The 15,000-nt window shown below is 37.9% G+C and overlaps 1 pseudogene; it reads right to left on the reverse strand.

Annotated features, from left to right (window-relative positions):
- Positions 1-15,000, reverse strand: part of LOC127645795 (basement membrane-specific heparan sulfate proteoglycan core protein-like) — a 121,122-nt pseudogene that overhangs the window by 94,609 nt on the left and 11,513 nt on the right.

A 15,000-nucleotide genomic window follows, 5' to 3' on the forward strand; every position in this document is an offset into this window, starting at 1 on the left:
CAAGAGTTTAAGATAGTATTTAAATCTGTAAGAAAGCATAAAGTCCAGAATATTTCAAACACAAAGACACACTTATTTAAAGTACTGAAACATCAGATCACACACAAATCCACACAATAAAACTAGATCAGAATAAAACTAAAAGTGTTTCTGCTCTTATTCATTATTTGAACATGAAACAGGAAATATTCAAGTAAAAGATTCAAATAGAAATCATAGAAAAGCAGAAACACAAAATACAATGTTTTAAAATCATATGAATGAGAAATCAATTCTACAACAAATGAAACATGGTGAAATAATGAACAGGAATGTAAGAAAAGTCTTCTGAACGTTTTTAAAGAGATTCAGATTGAAGTTCCTTCCTCTGTTACTGCAAACTGACTTTGATCTTCAACAGATGAAACTATCAAATACAAAAACAATATTAGAAACATGTCATTGAACTCCACTTTCATATTGTTTCCTCTGCTGTTATTGTCTTTGTGAACATTTCATCTGTTGATTATATTGATCTCTTTTACCTCTCGCTCTGTAGCATTTGAACACCAGCACGACTGTACGCCATCAGATATGGACAAACTGCCAGAAGAGAACTGAGAGTGTGTAAGACACAAATCTGATCTGCTGACACTGAAAAACAGACACACAAGCACATGATGATTGAGTATATCTGAACAAGTGCACATGAATGAATAGAAAAGAGAGAATAAACTCTCACCTGTGACACGGACCCACAATGCATCACTGTAGTTTGTGTAGTAAACTGGTTCTCCTCTTCCAGCTCTACACCAGTACTGACCTCCATCAGACACTGAATCAATATGGACTCTGTAGGAGTTTGTTTCTGTCTTGTTTTTCTCAGAGTTCTGTGTGTGTTTGTACCAGTAAAAGTCCCATCCAGCGGTCTGAGTCATGTGACAGATCAGAGTCACCGTGTTTCCTGTCAGTGCAGCTCCTGCAGTATCTGATGTGAGTTCAGGATTGAGCTTTGAGTCTGTGGTGAAGAACATTTGGGTCATTAATAAACAGAGTTCATCTTCTGCTCGTCTTTACTACAGTAATTACTGACCTTCAGAGCTCCTGATAAACACTCAGTACAAACTGAATAAACTTTGCATACATTGATAAACTCCACAAATGTTTCTTCCTTTATTTTTTTCTTTTTAAACTCACTAAAAAATATCTAAAATCAGATGAAGTAAATCAGCACCTTTAACTGTTACTTGAACTGTGTTACTGAACTTTGTGTAGTAGTTTCCTCTTTGTGCGCTGCATCTGTACTGTCCTCCATCAGAGACTTTCACTGATCTGATTGTTTTAGTTCCTGCAGCATCACTGGATTCAGAGTTGACTGGATTGACTGAATCATCTTTAATCCAGCTGTATCTCCACTCAGTGTGTGTTTGTGTCTGTATGTCACATGTGAGAGTGACTGTCTCTCCTCTGAACACATGATGATCTGGATTTACACGCACTTCAGGTTTTGGTCTCTCTGTATAAAACACAAGTAAATATTCATCTATTTTACAATAATACAAGAATTAGACTGTAATCAGTTCATCTGAAGATTATGAAGATTTGAATCATTAAATAAATGTAATAAGTTCAACAACACACATATCCACATTATTCCTGAGCACAGATTGATTTGACCCAATTTGTGTTGGCAACCGTTCCTCACCAGTAACAGCACAAGATATAAGTATTGTAATGATTATTGAACAGTTTAACACTTCAAATATATATTTTCATGCGTTCAGTCATTTGTTGCATTTGTGATTTAGTTCAATTCTACAAAACCTGCTGAAAATATATTATTCATGTGCAGTTTATTTATTGCCATTTTGTCCAAAACTGACAATTTCTGCCACAGTTTCACTGTCAATTTCTTGCATTCATATTTTCAATGTCAATTTCCTGAACACCAAAAGCATTTTTAAACCCTATTTAGTACAATGTTTTAAAATAAAAGATATTATTAGTATTTTCAAACACATTGTCCTGCTGTTGCGGCACATTATAATGTTGAGCGAGGGTTTAAATCCGTTTGCTGCATTTGTGAATGTGACAGAAATCATAAACATAACTTTAGTCTAACTAGTCATTACAAATCATGTGAAACTACATTGAATCTTGTGTTTTTATGAAGCGGGCTATAATTTATTATCCCGTGTACTGTATTTCCACATACATTCATCTCCGTGAAGTCCGTGGGATGGTGCTTAATGTTTGAAGTGTTTCCGTCGATAACTTTTGCAGCAAACTTTACAGACTGGGTCTCATCAACACTGATGGAGCTTCGTGGGTCTTTCACAAGTAATCCCAGACAGCGGAATAAAGGTTCAGACTTCGTCGGACATGTCTGTATATGTTTCACTCGTGCTGGACTTCTGATGTGCTCGTGATGCGCTCACGACACCTGCATGTCACCTTTAAAACTGAGTGACAGTCAAATGCAACACGAGGAAGAAGCAAATTTAAAGATTTATTTTATCTAGCAAGTTTATATGATGATGTGTAAATGTCACAGATTCTGTCTTAATGAGAAACAGATTCACATTCTTCTCTGCATATCAGCCCCCTGCTGTCTGCATAAAACATGACAAATATTGATCTGTTTCTCACCCACACCATCATATCACTTCTGAAGACATGGATTAAACCACTGGAGTCTTATGGATACTTTTATGCTGCCTTTATGTGCTTTTTGGAGCATCAAAATTATGCTAAAATATTATTTTAAAAATCTGAATTTGTGTTCTGCAGAAGAAAGGAAGTCACACACATCTGGGGTGGCATGAGGGTGAGTAAATGATGAGAGGATTTTCACTTTTGGGTAAAAATCTCTTTAAAGTGATCAGCTCAGCCAGAAGTTAATATTCTGTCATCATTTCTCTACCCTCATGTTGTTCCAAACCAGTGTGAGGCTTTGTTAGGGACTGACCGTCTCAGTCACCATTCACTTTCAATATATATATAAAACATTCACTGAAAGTAAATAGTGACTCAAACATTCTGTGTAATATCTCCTGTGTTGCATGGAAGAAAGAAAGTCCTACGGGTTTGGAACAACATGATGGTGAATGATGACAGAATTCCCATGATTAATAATTCTATAATACATGTTCAATGTGTTTTATGTTCTGGAATATCGGGACTAAATGTCTATTTGTCATTTGTGAAAGTAACGAGTTACTCACTACTTGAGTACTCTTTTAATTACTTTCTTACTCTTACTCAAGTAATTATTTATGTTAGTACTTTTACTTCTACTTGAGTAATTATGATTCTGAAGTAATTGTACTTTTACTTGAGTTCAGTTTTTGGCTATTCTTCCCACCTCTGGATAACAATTAAAGTATTTATCCTGTAAATACATTTACATTTTATTTTCGGTGACAGAAGTCAGTAAGTAAATTGTTGTTCTTGATCCCATTAAATGTCAAACACAGACCATTGCATGGGCCCCCCTGGGGTCATCTGTAACCTTTGACCCCCCCCGGGGGCATGTTTTATACATTATATTATATATTTTATAGAATTATATAGAATTATTTTCTTTATCCACAAGGTCAGAATCTAAAGATATTTAAAACATTTACTTAACTGAGGAATAAAATTCACTGTGACAACATGCCCCAATGGTGAATCATATGAGGGGGAAGTTGTCACAGTGGAAGATTGCTAATTTTAAACATATTATTAGGGCCTAAATAAAACATTGTGGTGTTTTTCTTCAAAATATTTCCCTCATTTAACATTTTACAGCTTGTATAATTCTTGAAACTTACATTTAAAGACAGGAGCATCAGCTCGAAGTCCACAACTCTCTTAAAGGGACAGTCCACCCAAAAGTGACAATTCTCTCATCATTTACTCACACTTTTGCGAGTGGTCAGTTTCGCACTAAAACAGGCGGGGCTCAAACACCACAGCCAATATTAGAATTAGGGCTGGGACGGTTACCGCATTACCGCAATACCGCGGTCACGTGACTCCAACCGCGGGTCTGAGCTTGTCACCGTCGTCACCGCAAAAAAACAAAAACAAAAAAAACATTGGCCTGCACATGTGTGCACGTTGTGTCTAATGACATGGATTCATTGATTCTAATGATATGGATTATGTCTAATGATATTAGCCTACATGGATTCAAGGTTTTCTAAACAAAACTTATCAAAATATGGAGCAAATCCGACCTTTCATGAGTTGGGGAGCGCAATGTTCCATGACACATAATAACATTGCATTTGTATTAGAGATCTTGCGGATGGGCTATTATTATTTAATCCGCATCACAAAACTCATCTGTCCGCACCAACGCTTTTTGAAAATTTTCAAAACCGCATCCATGGCGCTGACTGTTTTAAGGTCTGAGCGATGCAAGAGCTGCTGCCGCGAGGCTAGAAAGTTCTTGGCTGTTCTAGAAAGGAGACTGATCCAATGCAGCAAAGATATTTTAAAGGCTAAAGTCCCTAGTAGGCTATAGCCTATTGGCTATGTTGTATCCCCAGAATATCAGCAGTGAAGTCCGTTTCGATTGGCGCACAGGGATAAAAATAAATAAATAAATAGTAACGCACATCGGCAAACCTGACTACTAGGCTACTGTAGCCTAAAATGTTATCATTTTGTTTTGAATTTTGTTTAAAATGCATTTTAAGATTTCTATTTATTTCTCATGTCTGTGAGGCAGTAGGCCTAGCCGCCGAGTTTCGGTTCATTTATGAGAGAGCTCACGCAGCAAGAGATCGCATCGGCGCTTCCACGTCCTGCTGCTGATTATATGTCTGCTATATTTGCTTCTTATTTATTAATTCCAGGCAATTAGTTAATGAAACAGTGATTAAAATTAAGATACAATTTATACAAAACGAAATTTTAAGTTAAAGAAAGGCTTTCTACAAAACAAAACTTAATAAAGTGGTCAAAATCATGTCTGACCCATCTTCAATGCGAATGTATCTGAGAATAATCTTAAATAAGGAAATCTATACAGTGATTAGTTCATGCCAAATTACTGCTTGATGAAAATTTGACTATTTAAAATTGTGCTCGTTTTTTTCTTCGGATGTAGGTGACAATATTTAAAGTCTGTCTATCAAAAGCGACTTCTGATGTGTGCGCCAAAGTCTGTCGGGGGACTTCTCTGATCCAATGTAATGTATTTAATGCGGTTTACCGCTATACACGCGGAATATCTTGCTTTTCAACCGCGGTTAGAAAAAATCCATACCGCCCCAGCCCTAATTAGAATATCAGTGTTATTGTAGAGAGGTTTCAAATAGGTTGTGTATGAAGACACTCCCATATGTGTTAGTAAACACAATGTCTCCTTCCCTTCGTCTCAGGGAACCGAGGTTACGTCTGTAACCGAGACGTTTCCTGAGGAGATGCTCCACGAGACTTCATTCATATCAGGTGTGTCTCGTCACACACTGCCACCGTAATCTCAGCGCCCCTCCTCCTGCCCGCTCACGCCATGAACTCGCTCCTCCCCTCTTAATGTCTTCTTCTTCTTCTTCTTCTTCTTCTTCTTCTTTGTTATTGGCGGCTCACATTCTTAAATAGATCATTACCGCCATCATAAAAGCTTCTTTAAGGTTAATTGTTAAAGTGATGTTTAAAGTATTACATTTATAAATATTTTCAGAAACATGCGAGTTTAAAGTGCCGATAGTGAACAGAGTCGAGATGAGCGTTTGATGTGTTTTTGACAGTGCTTCATCTGAGTATGTAGATGTCATGATGGTCCGAGGTTTGTTATGTTCATATCATTCACTAATTTGAGTTGTTCTGACAGAAAACAACTTCACAAGTTGATCCTGAAAGTCATTTTTACTCCAAATAACACTTAAATGTTTGTTGTTCTCCGTCTGAATCGCTCGTTTCGGTAGTTTTTACATTGTGTCTCGAGACCAGAAACACAAAACAGGCAATTACAATCATCATGTGTCGTCCAGTAGTTGCTCAGGAAAACTGTGGATCTGCTGATGATGCATATGATTATAATATAACAGATGATCACTCACCGATGACAGTAAATGACACTTCATTACTCCAGTCAGTGTTGAATTGTGTAGATGTTCTTGTAGCGATACACCTGCATTTACTGTATCCACTGTATCTGATGTAACTTGCAGTAAACTTGAACTGTTTCTTATTAGAGTATTGAACATCAACACCATCACACCTCCATCCGTATGTCCAGTCTGTCACTCGTGTCCCCTGTACGTCACATGTGAGAGTGACAGTCTCTCCTCTGAATATCGGTGATGTTTCAGGATTTACAGTCAGAACAGGTTTATCTGTAAGAACCAGAAACAAACACACAACTCTCACTTTACAAACACACATGTTACATCTACAGTTTAATTCACACTCTCTTTCTGATCAATAAATAAATAAATAATCTTTTATACTATTTTTAATCTTTATCAAACTTGATTAATAAAACTAGGATTCAGTTTTATTTTATTATTATTAAGAAACTTTCAGAATCTGCAGAACTAGTGAATAAAAGTGATTGTAAGATGTGAGAAACATGTGAAAGACTGAATAAGATGATCATATATATATATATTTGACTCAATGCAGCAGTGGAGGATGAGTTCATCTACACATACAGTAACTATCAGGTGAATAGATGTTACTGGATATGAAATGGGGTCCTCCATTCATTTAGAAATGTTTGTATTGATCGTAGTCTGTATCTGCTGCTGCATCATTTATTCCTTTCATTTGTTGTATTTATAAGAGTTGAGTTTTTAAGATAATGTCCCCAAATGTGTTTCATATTTATAGATATGATTTATGCCTTATGTAATCCCATATAAGTGCTTTACAGATATAAACTCATAAATACATCATATTACCCTCAGTTGTGCATTCACTCGTGTTTTAAGTGAAGAGGGGTTTCGGTCACCCGTTTAGTCGTGCTGTCAACATTCAGTTGTGACGTGTAATATACAGGAATAGATATTAACCCAAATCTGAGAATGAAGAATGTGGATATAAACGACCCAAACAAGAGCAACACTGACTGATACACAAAAATACCTGTTCAGTGTAGAAATGAGACATGTGACAGGTGTGTTATGAGGATGATATAAAGTCTGTTTGAAATAGTTATCTTCACCTGCAGCTGAACAGCTCTGAAAATAATAATAATATTCAAAGTGATTTGACTTCTTTTCATATCAGACACATTATCATGTTGAATGAATGTTTAAATCACACAATTAAATGCACACGAACATTTTGGACACTGAGCAGCTCGTGATTTCAGCGACGTGTATAACCGATGTTTGACAAAGTTCATTACGCTTCATTCAGAACTTTATCACTAATGATGAATTAATTATCTCTCTCTCTCTCTCTCTCTCTCTCTCTCTCTCTCTCTCTCTCTCTCTCACTCTCTCTCTCGCTCTCACTCTCTCTCTCTCTCTCTCACTCTCTCTCTCACTCTCTCTCTCTCTCTCTCTCTCACTCTCTCTCTCTCTCTCTCTCTCTCATCTCTCTCTCTCACTCTCTCTCTCTCTCTCTCTCTCTCTCTCTCTCACTCTCTCTCTCTCTCTCACTCTCTCTCTCATATGCCGGGAGTGAGTGAACGGAGTTTGGCGTGGGGGAGCGGTGTTGTTGAGTGTTTTTTCCTTAATTTTCTTTTTTTCCTTTTTTTTCTCCTCTCTTTCTTGAATTTAGTTTTATTAAGTGGTAGGATTATTTTGGCTGACTTCGGTCAGAGAGTGGGGAAAATGGGGACTAATGCGGGTGATTTCTATAACTGACTATCAGACATGGTTGCAAATGTATGCCTGATGCGTCTGTGTCAGTAGAGGATTGCCTGGTGGCCGTGAAGTGCTGTAGTCGGCGCGTAAAGATCAGGTCTGCCTCTCGCATGAATAAGGCAATAGTCATTTTTTGAGTCAAAGCCAAATGGTTAATGATTTAATAGAGAGCGGATTAACAATAAACGAAATGTTTGTGCCCGTTTTGCCTCTGTCGAGCCCATCAAAAAGATTGTTTTGTCAAACGTACCTCCATTTGTCAAAAATGAGAAGCTAGAGGAAATACTATTGCGATATGGTAAATTAGTGAGTCCCATTAAGATGATCACGCTTGGATGCAAAAATCCCCAACTTAAACATGTAATGTCTTTTCGGCGCCAGGTTTTCATGATTTTGAATTCTCAGAGCGATCCTTTGAACTTGTCGGCGAAACTAACTATCGAAGGGAAGGATTACACTATTTTTATAAGTTCTGAGTCCATGAAGTGCTTCATTTGTGGCGAGTCGGACACGTTCGACAGACTTGCCCGAATCGTAATAGAAATGGCGTTAATGAAGTTTTGGCTGATAATATGGTTGATGCTGGTGGGAGCGAGGTTCTGACGTTGCGGACGCTGCGCCGTTACTACTTTCACAAGCCGTCGCGGAGTCAGCGCCGAGTGGCTAGCTCGAGGATAATGGGGAAAGATTCCTGTCGGCTAATTCCAGCAATAGTTCCGTGGAGATAGCTCAGGTTGCCCAGGTAGCTGATGTCATACCCGTTGTCACACAGCCAGAGTTGAGTTCGGATCAGGCACATGTAAAAGATGCACATGAGGCCGAATCACTCGAGGATGAACAACAAATACAACCCGAAGTAACGTTAAGTGATATTAAAATAAGTACTGATGAATCGATTGATCAGAGTCAAGGAGATAATGTTTAGCAAGAAGTGGATTTCGATAAAGATGACGAGGAACTATATGATGGGAATGACATGATGGACTTGGAAAATATCTCTGAAGGTAGGACTAAACTTTACTCATTACAGCAGATGAATACCTTCCTTGACCACACAAAGGGGCTTCGTAAGCCCAGTATTGAGTCGTACTTTCCAGATTTGAAACTTTTTCTGATGTCTTGTACTGTAGCTATGCGGAAGGCAACCTTTGATGAGCTCGATAGACCAAAACGGTACCGCCTTAAGAAGATCCTTTGTAATGTAAGAAGTATACTGAATTTACCAGGCAAAAAGTGATATGGCTAGCATGCAATTTTTGGGGTATTTTTCTTTTTTCTCTTTATGGCATCCATGAGAATTGGCACTTTAAATATTAATGGGTGTCGAGATGCTGTTAAAAGGTTTAGTCTTTTTGACTATATTATGGCTAGTATAGTTTTTCTTCAGGAAACTCATACAGATCCAAATAATCAAGTACAATGGCAGGAGTGAATGGAAGGGGCAGGCCATATTAAGTCATGGTTCTAGTGTTAGCGCAGGGGTTGCAATTCTCTTTGGGCCAGAGTATAAGGAGCATCCTGTGAGTGTTTTTGAATTGGTTCCTGGTCGAGATGTTGCGTGTTGATATAACGGTTCATGGACTCAATTTTTTCGCTATTTAATGTGTACGCTCAAGCATTGGTTCAGAGCGAATTTTCTTCTTTAAAAAATTGAAAACTGCGTTTTTCTTCTTTAAAAATTGAAAACTGCATTAAGTGATGTTTTGCAGGATAGAATGGTTGTTCTGGCTGGGGATTTTAATTGTACTATAAATCATACCTTAGATAGGAACCATGAAGAACCACATAAGCAGTCGTCAGAAGAACTTAAAACTGTGTTAACTTATCATTGTCTTGTAGATGTTGGGAGAGAAGCTTTCCCTCAGACCAAACAATATACCTGGTTGAAAGTAAACTCTAATATGTTATCTGGAGCCAGACTTGATATAATTTATGTACAGAAAAGTGTTAGGGGTAGTTTTTTAAGAGTTGTATTATGCCCACTGCTTTATCGGATCACCAGTACATGTCTGTTGAAGTTTCTACTGCACAGAGCACTTTTAAGCACTTCGCTTTGGAAGTTTAATAGTAGACTTTTGCAAGATCACAACTTTGTGCACTCCTTCACCTTTTTTTGGGAGACGTGAGAGAGAGTAAAATGCTATATAAGTCCCTAAGCCAATGGTGGGATATTGGCAAAACACAAATTAAACTTTTTGTCAGAACTATATTGCCTATAATAAAAGTATCCTGGAAAGTACATTGAAACAGCTTGAACAAGACATCCTTTACACTGATGATAAAGCGGATGGTGTGGACACTGCTGAAATCCTCGAATGGAATACATTTCTCTTACGGAATCTCTTAGAAGAAAGGGCCCAAGAGACACTTGTACGAGCAAGGTTTACCACCTTTAACAATATGGACGCTTCGACATCATCCTTTTTTAGTCTGGAGAAGAAGACTGTAAATAGGAAGATTTTATGTCATTTGAAACTTCCAGGAGGAGGAAAAGTGACTGATGATCGTGGAATCATGTCACATGCTTTATCTTTTATGAAGAGCTTTACAAGGCTGAACCCTGTGATGATGAAATGGCTGACATTCTTCTTCAAGATTTACCTCAACTTACGGAAGAGGAGAAATCTAGACTTGATCTACCTTTGACTTTTGCTGAACTGACTGTAGCTGTTCAGGAACTCTCTTCTGGCAAAGTTCCAGGATTGGATGGGTTGAATGCTGAATTTTACAAACAGTTTTGGTCGGTGATCGGAAAGGACCTGTTATCTGTCTTCTTGGAGTGTCTGGAAAGAGGCACTTTACCTGTGAGCCTTCGGAGGGCCGTGATTACTTTACTACCCAAGAAGGGTGATCTTGGAGACATTAAAAATTGGCGCCCTGTGTCATTGCTCGGAGTTGACTACAAAATATTTTCCAAAGCTTTGACTAATAGACTCAAACTCTGTATATCTTCAGTGATTCATTTAGATCAAGCTTATTGTATTCCGAATCGATCTATTTTTGATAGGGCTGGGACGACGCGTCGACGTAATCGATGACGTCGGCGCTAAAAATACGTCGACGCGCAAAATATGCGCGTCGATTCGTCAGACCAAAACAAAGATGGCGGCGCCGAGAGTAGAAGCAAAACGAGTGGCTCCTCAGACTACCAGAAGTGTAAGGCGCACGCACTCGTTCATCTAAAGTGTGGGAATTCTTTAATTTAAAAGGAAAAAATTATGTGATATGTCGTCTTTGCAAAATGGAGATGGCTTTCCATTCTAGCACCACGGCAATGCACCAGCACTAGGGCTGGGATGACGTCGACGCAAAAAATACGTTGGCGCCAAAATATGCGCGTCGAATTGTCAGACCCAAAACAAAGATGGCGGCGCCGGCGCCAACACGAGTGGATCCTCAGACTATCAGAAGTGCAAGGCGGCATGCACTCGTTCCTCTAAAGTATGGGAATTATTTAATTTAAAAGGAAACAATTCCATGATATGTCGTCTTTGCAAAATGGAGATGTCCTTCCATTCTAGCGCCACCGGGAGCAGCTGCAGATGACAGAGCACCGTAAGTTTTTTCAACTCCCCACTTTGCACTCGATGTTGGAGTAAGCTATAATACATTGTCGACACCTGAAGTTTTCAAACATAGCTATTAATAATGTGCTTATAGCTATGAATGTCGTGAAAAATACATAGAGGACACTGACAACGCTGACAGACAGGACCAAGCAGGTAACATTTAATAAAGTCTCAACTTTCAAATTTGGACATTCAAAGAAAATTAAACCATAAATAGGCCTACTATTTTGTGGCTCTTTAATGTGTCGTGACAGATTGCCTCAGTTAAAGCTGCTCGTGAACCGATCATCTTTTCCATGGTTAATGTATAGCATCAAATAGGCTAAACATGAATGTAGCCTACATCAGAAGGACTGTTGTTTTAACCGCGGAAAGATGTCAGTACGGTAGCCTACAATTCATTATTCAAATCCACCGACGTTAATCTTCTCTCTCCTGACTACTTTGTTGGACAAAATTGGCGTATTATGATTGATTGATCAGATCGCCAGTCAATCAAACTCCCAGCAAATGTTTTTTTTTTTTTACATTTTATACTCCCCACCCCGATGAAACCGGTATTACCGGTGTTGTCACAAGTCGATTAATCGAAATCGAATCGGACTGGAAAAAATGAATCGTTAGATTAATCGATGCATCGATTAAATAATCGCTAGATTAATCGTTTAAAAAATAATCGTTTATCCCAGCCCTAATTTTTGATAATCTTTTTTTGGTTCGAGACTTGATTTCCTTTGCTAAAGTGCATAAACTCGATGTAGGTTTGGTTTCTTTGGACCAAGAGAAAGCCTTTGATCGAGTTGATCATGGCTTTCTTTTTAAATGTTTTAATGCTTTTGGTTTTGGTTCATCATTTATTTCTTATGTTAAACTCCTGTACACGGATGTATATAGCATACTAAAAGTAAATGGCACCCTTTTAAGACCATTTTTAGTTGGCAGAGGTATCACGACAAGGGTGTGGCCTCTCAGGTATTTTATATGCTATTGTTATTGAACCACTCTTGGCAGTTCTGAGGCGTCAATTAAGTGGGATTTCTACAGTGTGTCCTTATAGTACAGATTTGGTAGCGGCTAGATTAAGTGCATATGCTGATGGCGTTACAGTGGTAATAAGGTCAGATGAGGATGTTAAGAATTTGGTAGCATCTCTGGATGTATATCAAAGAGCATCTTCCTCAAGAATAAATTGGCAAAAGAGTGTATCCTTTTTGCTGGGCAAATGGGAGAACGGAGGCCCGCCAGTACTTCCTCAGCTCTGCTCTTGGAGCTTGGAAGGGTTCAAAGTGCTTGGGGTTTTTATGGGGCTAGATCAATATAAGGAGAATAATTGGGAAGGTATATTTGATAAAGTGTCTGGCCGTCTACAAAGGTGGAGGTGGATTCTCCCTAATTTGTCATATAGGGGTAGAGTACTTATAATTAATAACTTAGCTGCATCTATGTTGTGGCATCGTTTAAATGTACTTAATCCACCAAAATTTATTTTGCAACGTTTGCAGAAGATTTTTGTAGATTTGTTTTGGGACGGTCACCATTGGCTTCCCCTGCAGTTCTTTACTTGCCAGTTACTGAAGGAGGTCAAGGGTTCATTGATGTGACCGCTAAAGTTAAAGCTATGAGGTTAAAAGTTGCTCAGACTTTGCTTTATTCTAAAGGGCATACACCATCATGGGTGTCATTTGGTCTGGCTTTGCTCAGAACTTTTGTCGGCTTTTCCCTTGATAAACAATTGTTTTTGATGTCTTCAGTATAGTCGAAGCGTTATAGGCCTATCTGATGTAAGATTCTATGCGTCAGTTTTAAATTCCTGGACTGTTTTTAAGGAATTTGGACGAGAAAATGACCATTTTGGCCTGAATGAGCCACTGTTTTATAACTCCTTTCTTGGTGGCAATGTTTGCATGTCTAATATCATTGCTAAAACATTTATAGATAAGGGTTTGACCACAGTTGCACATCTGATTGATATTGCTTCCAGAAAATGGAGACCAGCAGCGGAAATTTGTGAACAGGTGGGATTCAGGTCTGTGAGGATGGTGGAACTTTTCATAAACAGTCTGAAAGCTGATTTCCCCCCCCAATTCCTCCGTTTTGTAAATTGTTTCCTGGCTGGTGATTCGATGCAATGTTCTTTCCCTAAGTTACTTGTGTCTCCAAGGGTTTGTACAGAGGATGACCAAGAGGGGAAGTTATTGAAATTTAAGGGGCTGCAGGAGCTTGATTTTCAAGCTGTTGGAAAAAGAGAGTTTTATCAGATATGCGTAAAGACTGACTATTTTGGGAATATTATTCAGAGATGTGATACAAAATGGAGAGAGTATCTTATGGACTGATGATCTTGCCCCCTCTTGGAGACTGTTGTATAAAGGTCCCCTTCCAAAACGATCTGGGGATTTACAGTGGAGAATATTGTGTGTTACCTACAAATAGTTTTGTTTCTAAGTTTAATATGGCGGTTTTATCGTTCTGCAATTTTTGTACTAAACCAGAGACTGTGTTCCATGTTTTTGTTGAATGTCCTAGGCTAGTATCACGGTTTACCTTATTGGAAAGAATACTTGGAAGCCTAGGTTTTTGTTTTAACAAGACATTCTTTATTTATGGATGTAAGTATTCAAAAACACAGAGAACAGTGTACCTTGGCAAATTTTGCATGCTGGGCAAGCTAAACTAGCCATTTGGAAGACTTGCAGAATGGCTGCTGAGGGGAGAAATATGAGCCGCTGAAAATGTTTACTGCCTTGGTTGAATCCAGAATCAGACTGGAACATAAATTCTATCAAATCACAAAAAACATATTTGAATTTGAGTCTAAATGGTGTGTGAATGGTGCTTTATTGTCAGTATGTGAAGATGAAACTATAGTGTTTAATTGGTGATGTTTAATGGTTATTTTAAATTTTATTTTCTATATTTTTATTATTTTTTTCTTCTTTGTATGTGCAGATTGTAGCAGTACGTCTACAGGGGTGAAATACATTGTATTTTAGTGTTTTAGTACATGTTTTAATAAAGAGTTGTAAAGTCTCTCTCTCTCTCTCTCTCTCCCCGGTCTAAACAGGTTTGTCTGTCAATTTCTGAGGTCCCAAGCAACTGAATAACCCGGGACCCATTTTGAAAATTTCATTTTGTTTAAAAAAATAAATAAAACTGATTTTAAATCTTAATTTTAAATTCATCCTATCAGTTGTAGAAAAGTACATTCAAAAGATTTATGAAATAAAACCTTGTTAAATATAATTAATGCAGGTTTTCCAGTTTTTCTACAATACAGTGACATAAAAGCAATATTTACCTGCATATATTTGTACAAAACACTTTTATTTATTAATATTTATTTGAATGAGCGGGAGGTGGAGGGATGCTGGAAACAGCTGAGACTGAAGACAGGTAAAGAGCTGCTTATATACTCCGGCTGTTAACTGAAAGATTAGATGGACTCACTCCTCCCCAAATTACCTTTAGGAAATTCATTTAGTAATTCAGTTGTTATTAGTTATTATAACCCAACGATTATTTATTGTTGTCCAGTTTGTCATTATAATATGATATTAATATTATTATTTGATGGATTTGTTGTATACTGTAGTAATATATTTCTGTTACTTTCACCTGGAGATATTTATAATACTGTAACA

The sequence above is a fragment of the Xyrauchen texanus genome, chromosome 1, assembly GCF_025860055.1.
Source record: "Xyrauchen texanus isolate HMW12.3.18 chromosome 1, RBS_HiC_50CHRs, whole genome shotgun sequence".
Lineage (NCBI taxonomy): Eukaryota > Metazoa > Chordata > Actinopteri > Cypriniformes > Catostomidae > Xyrauchen > Xyrauchen texanus.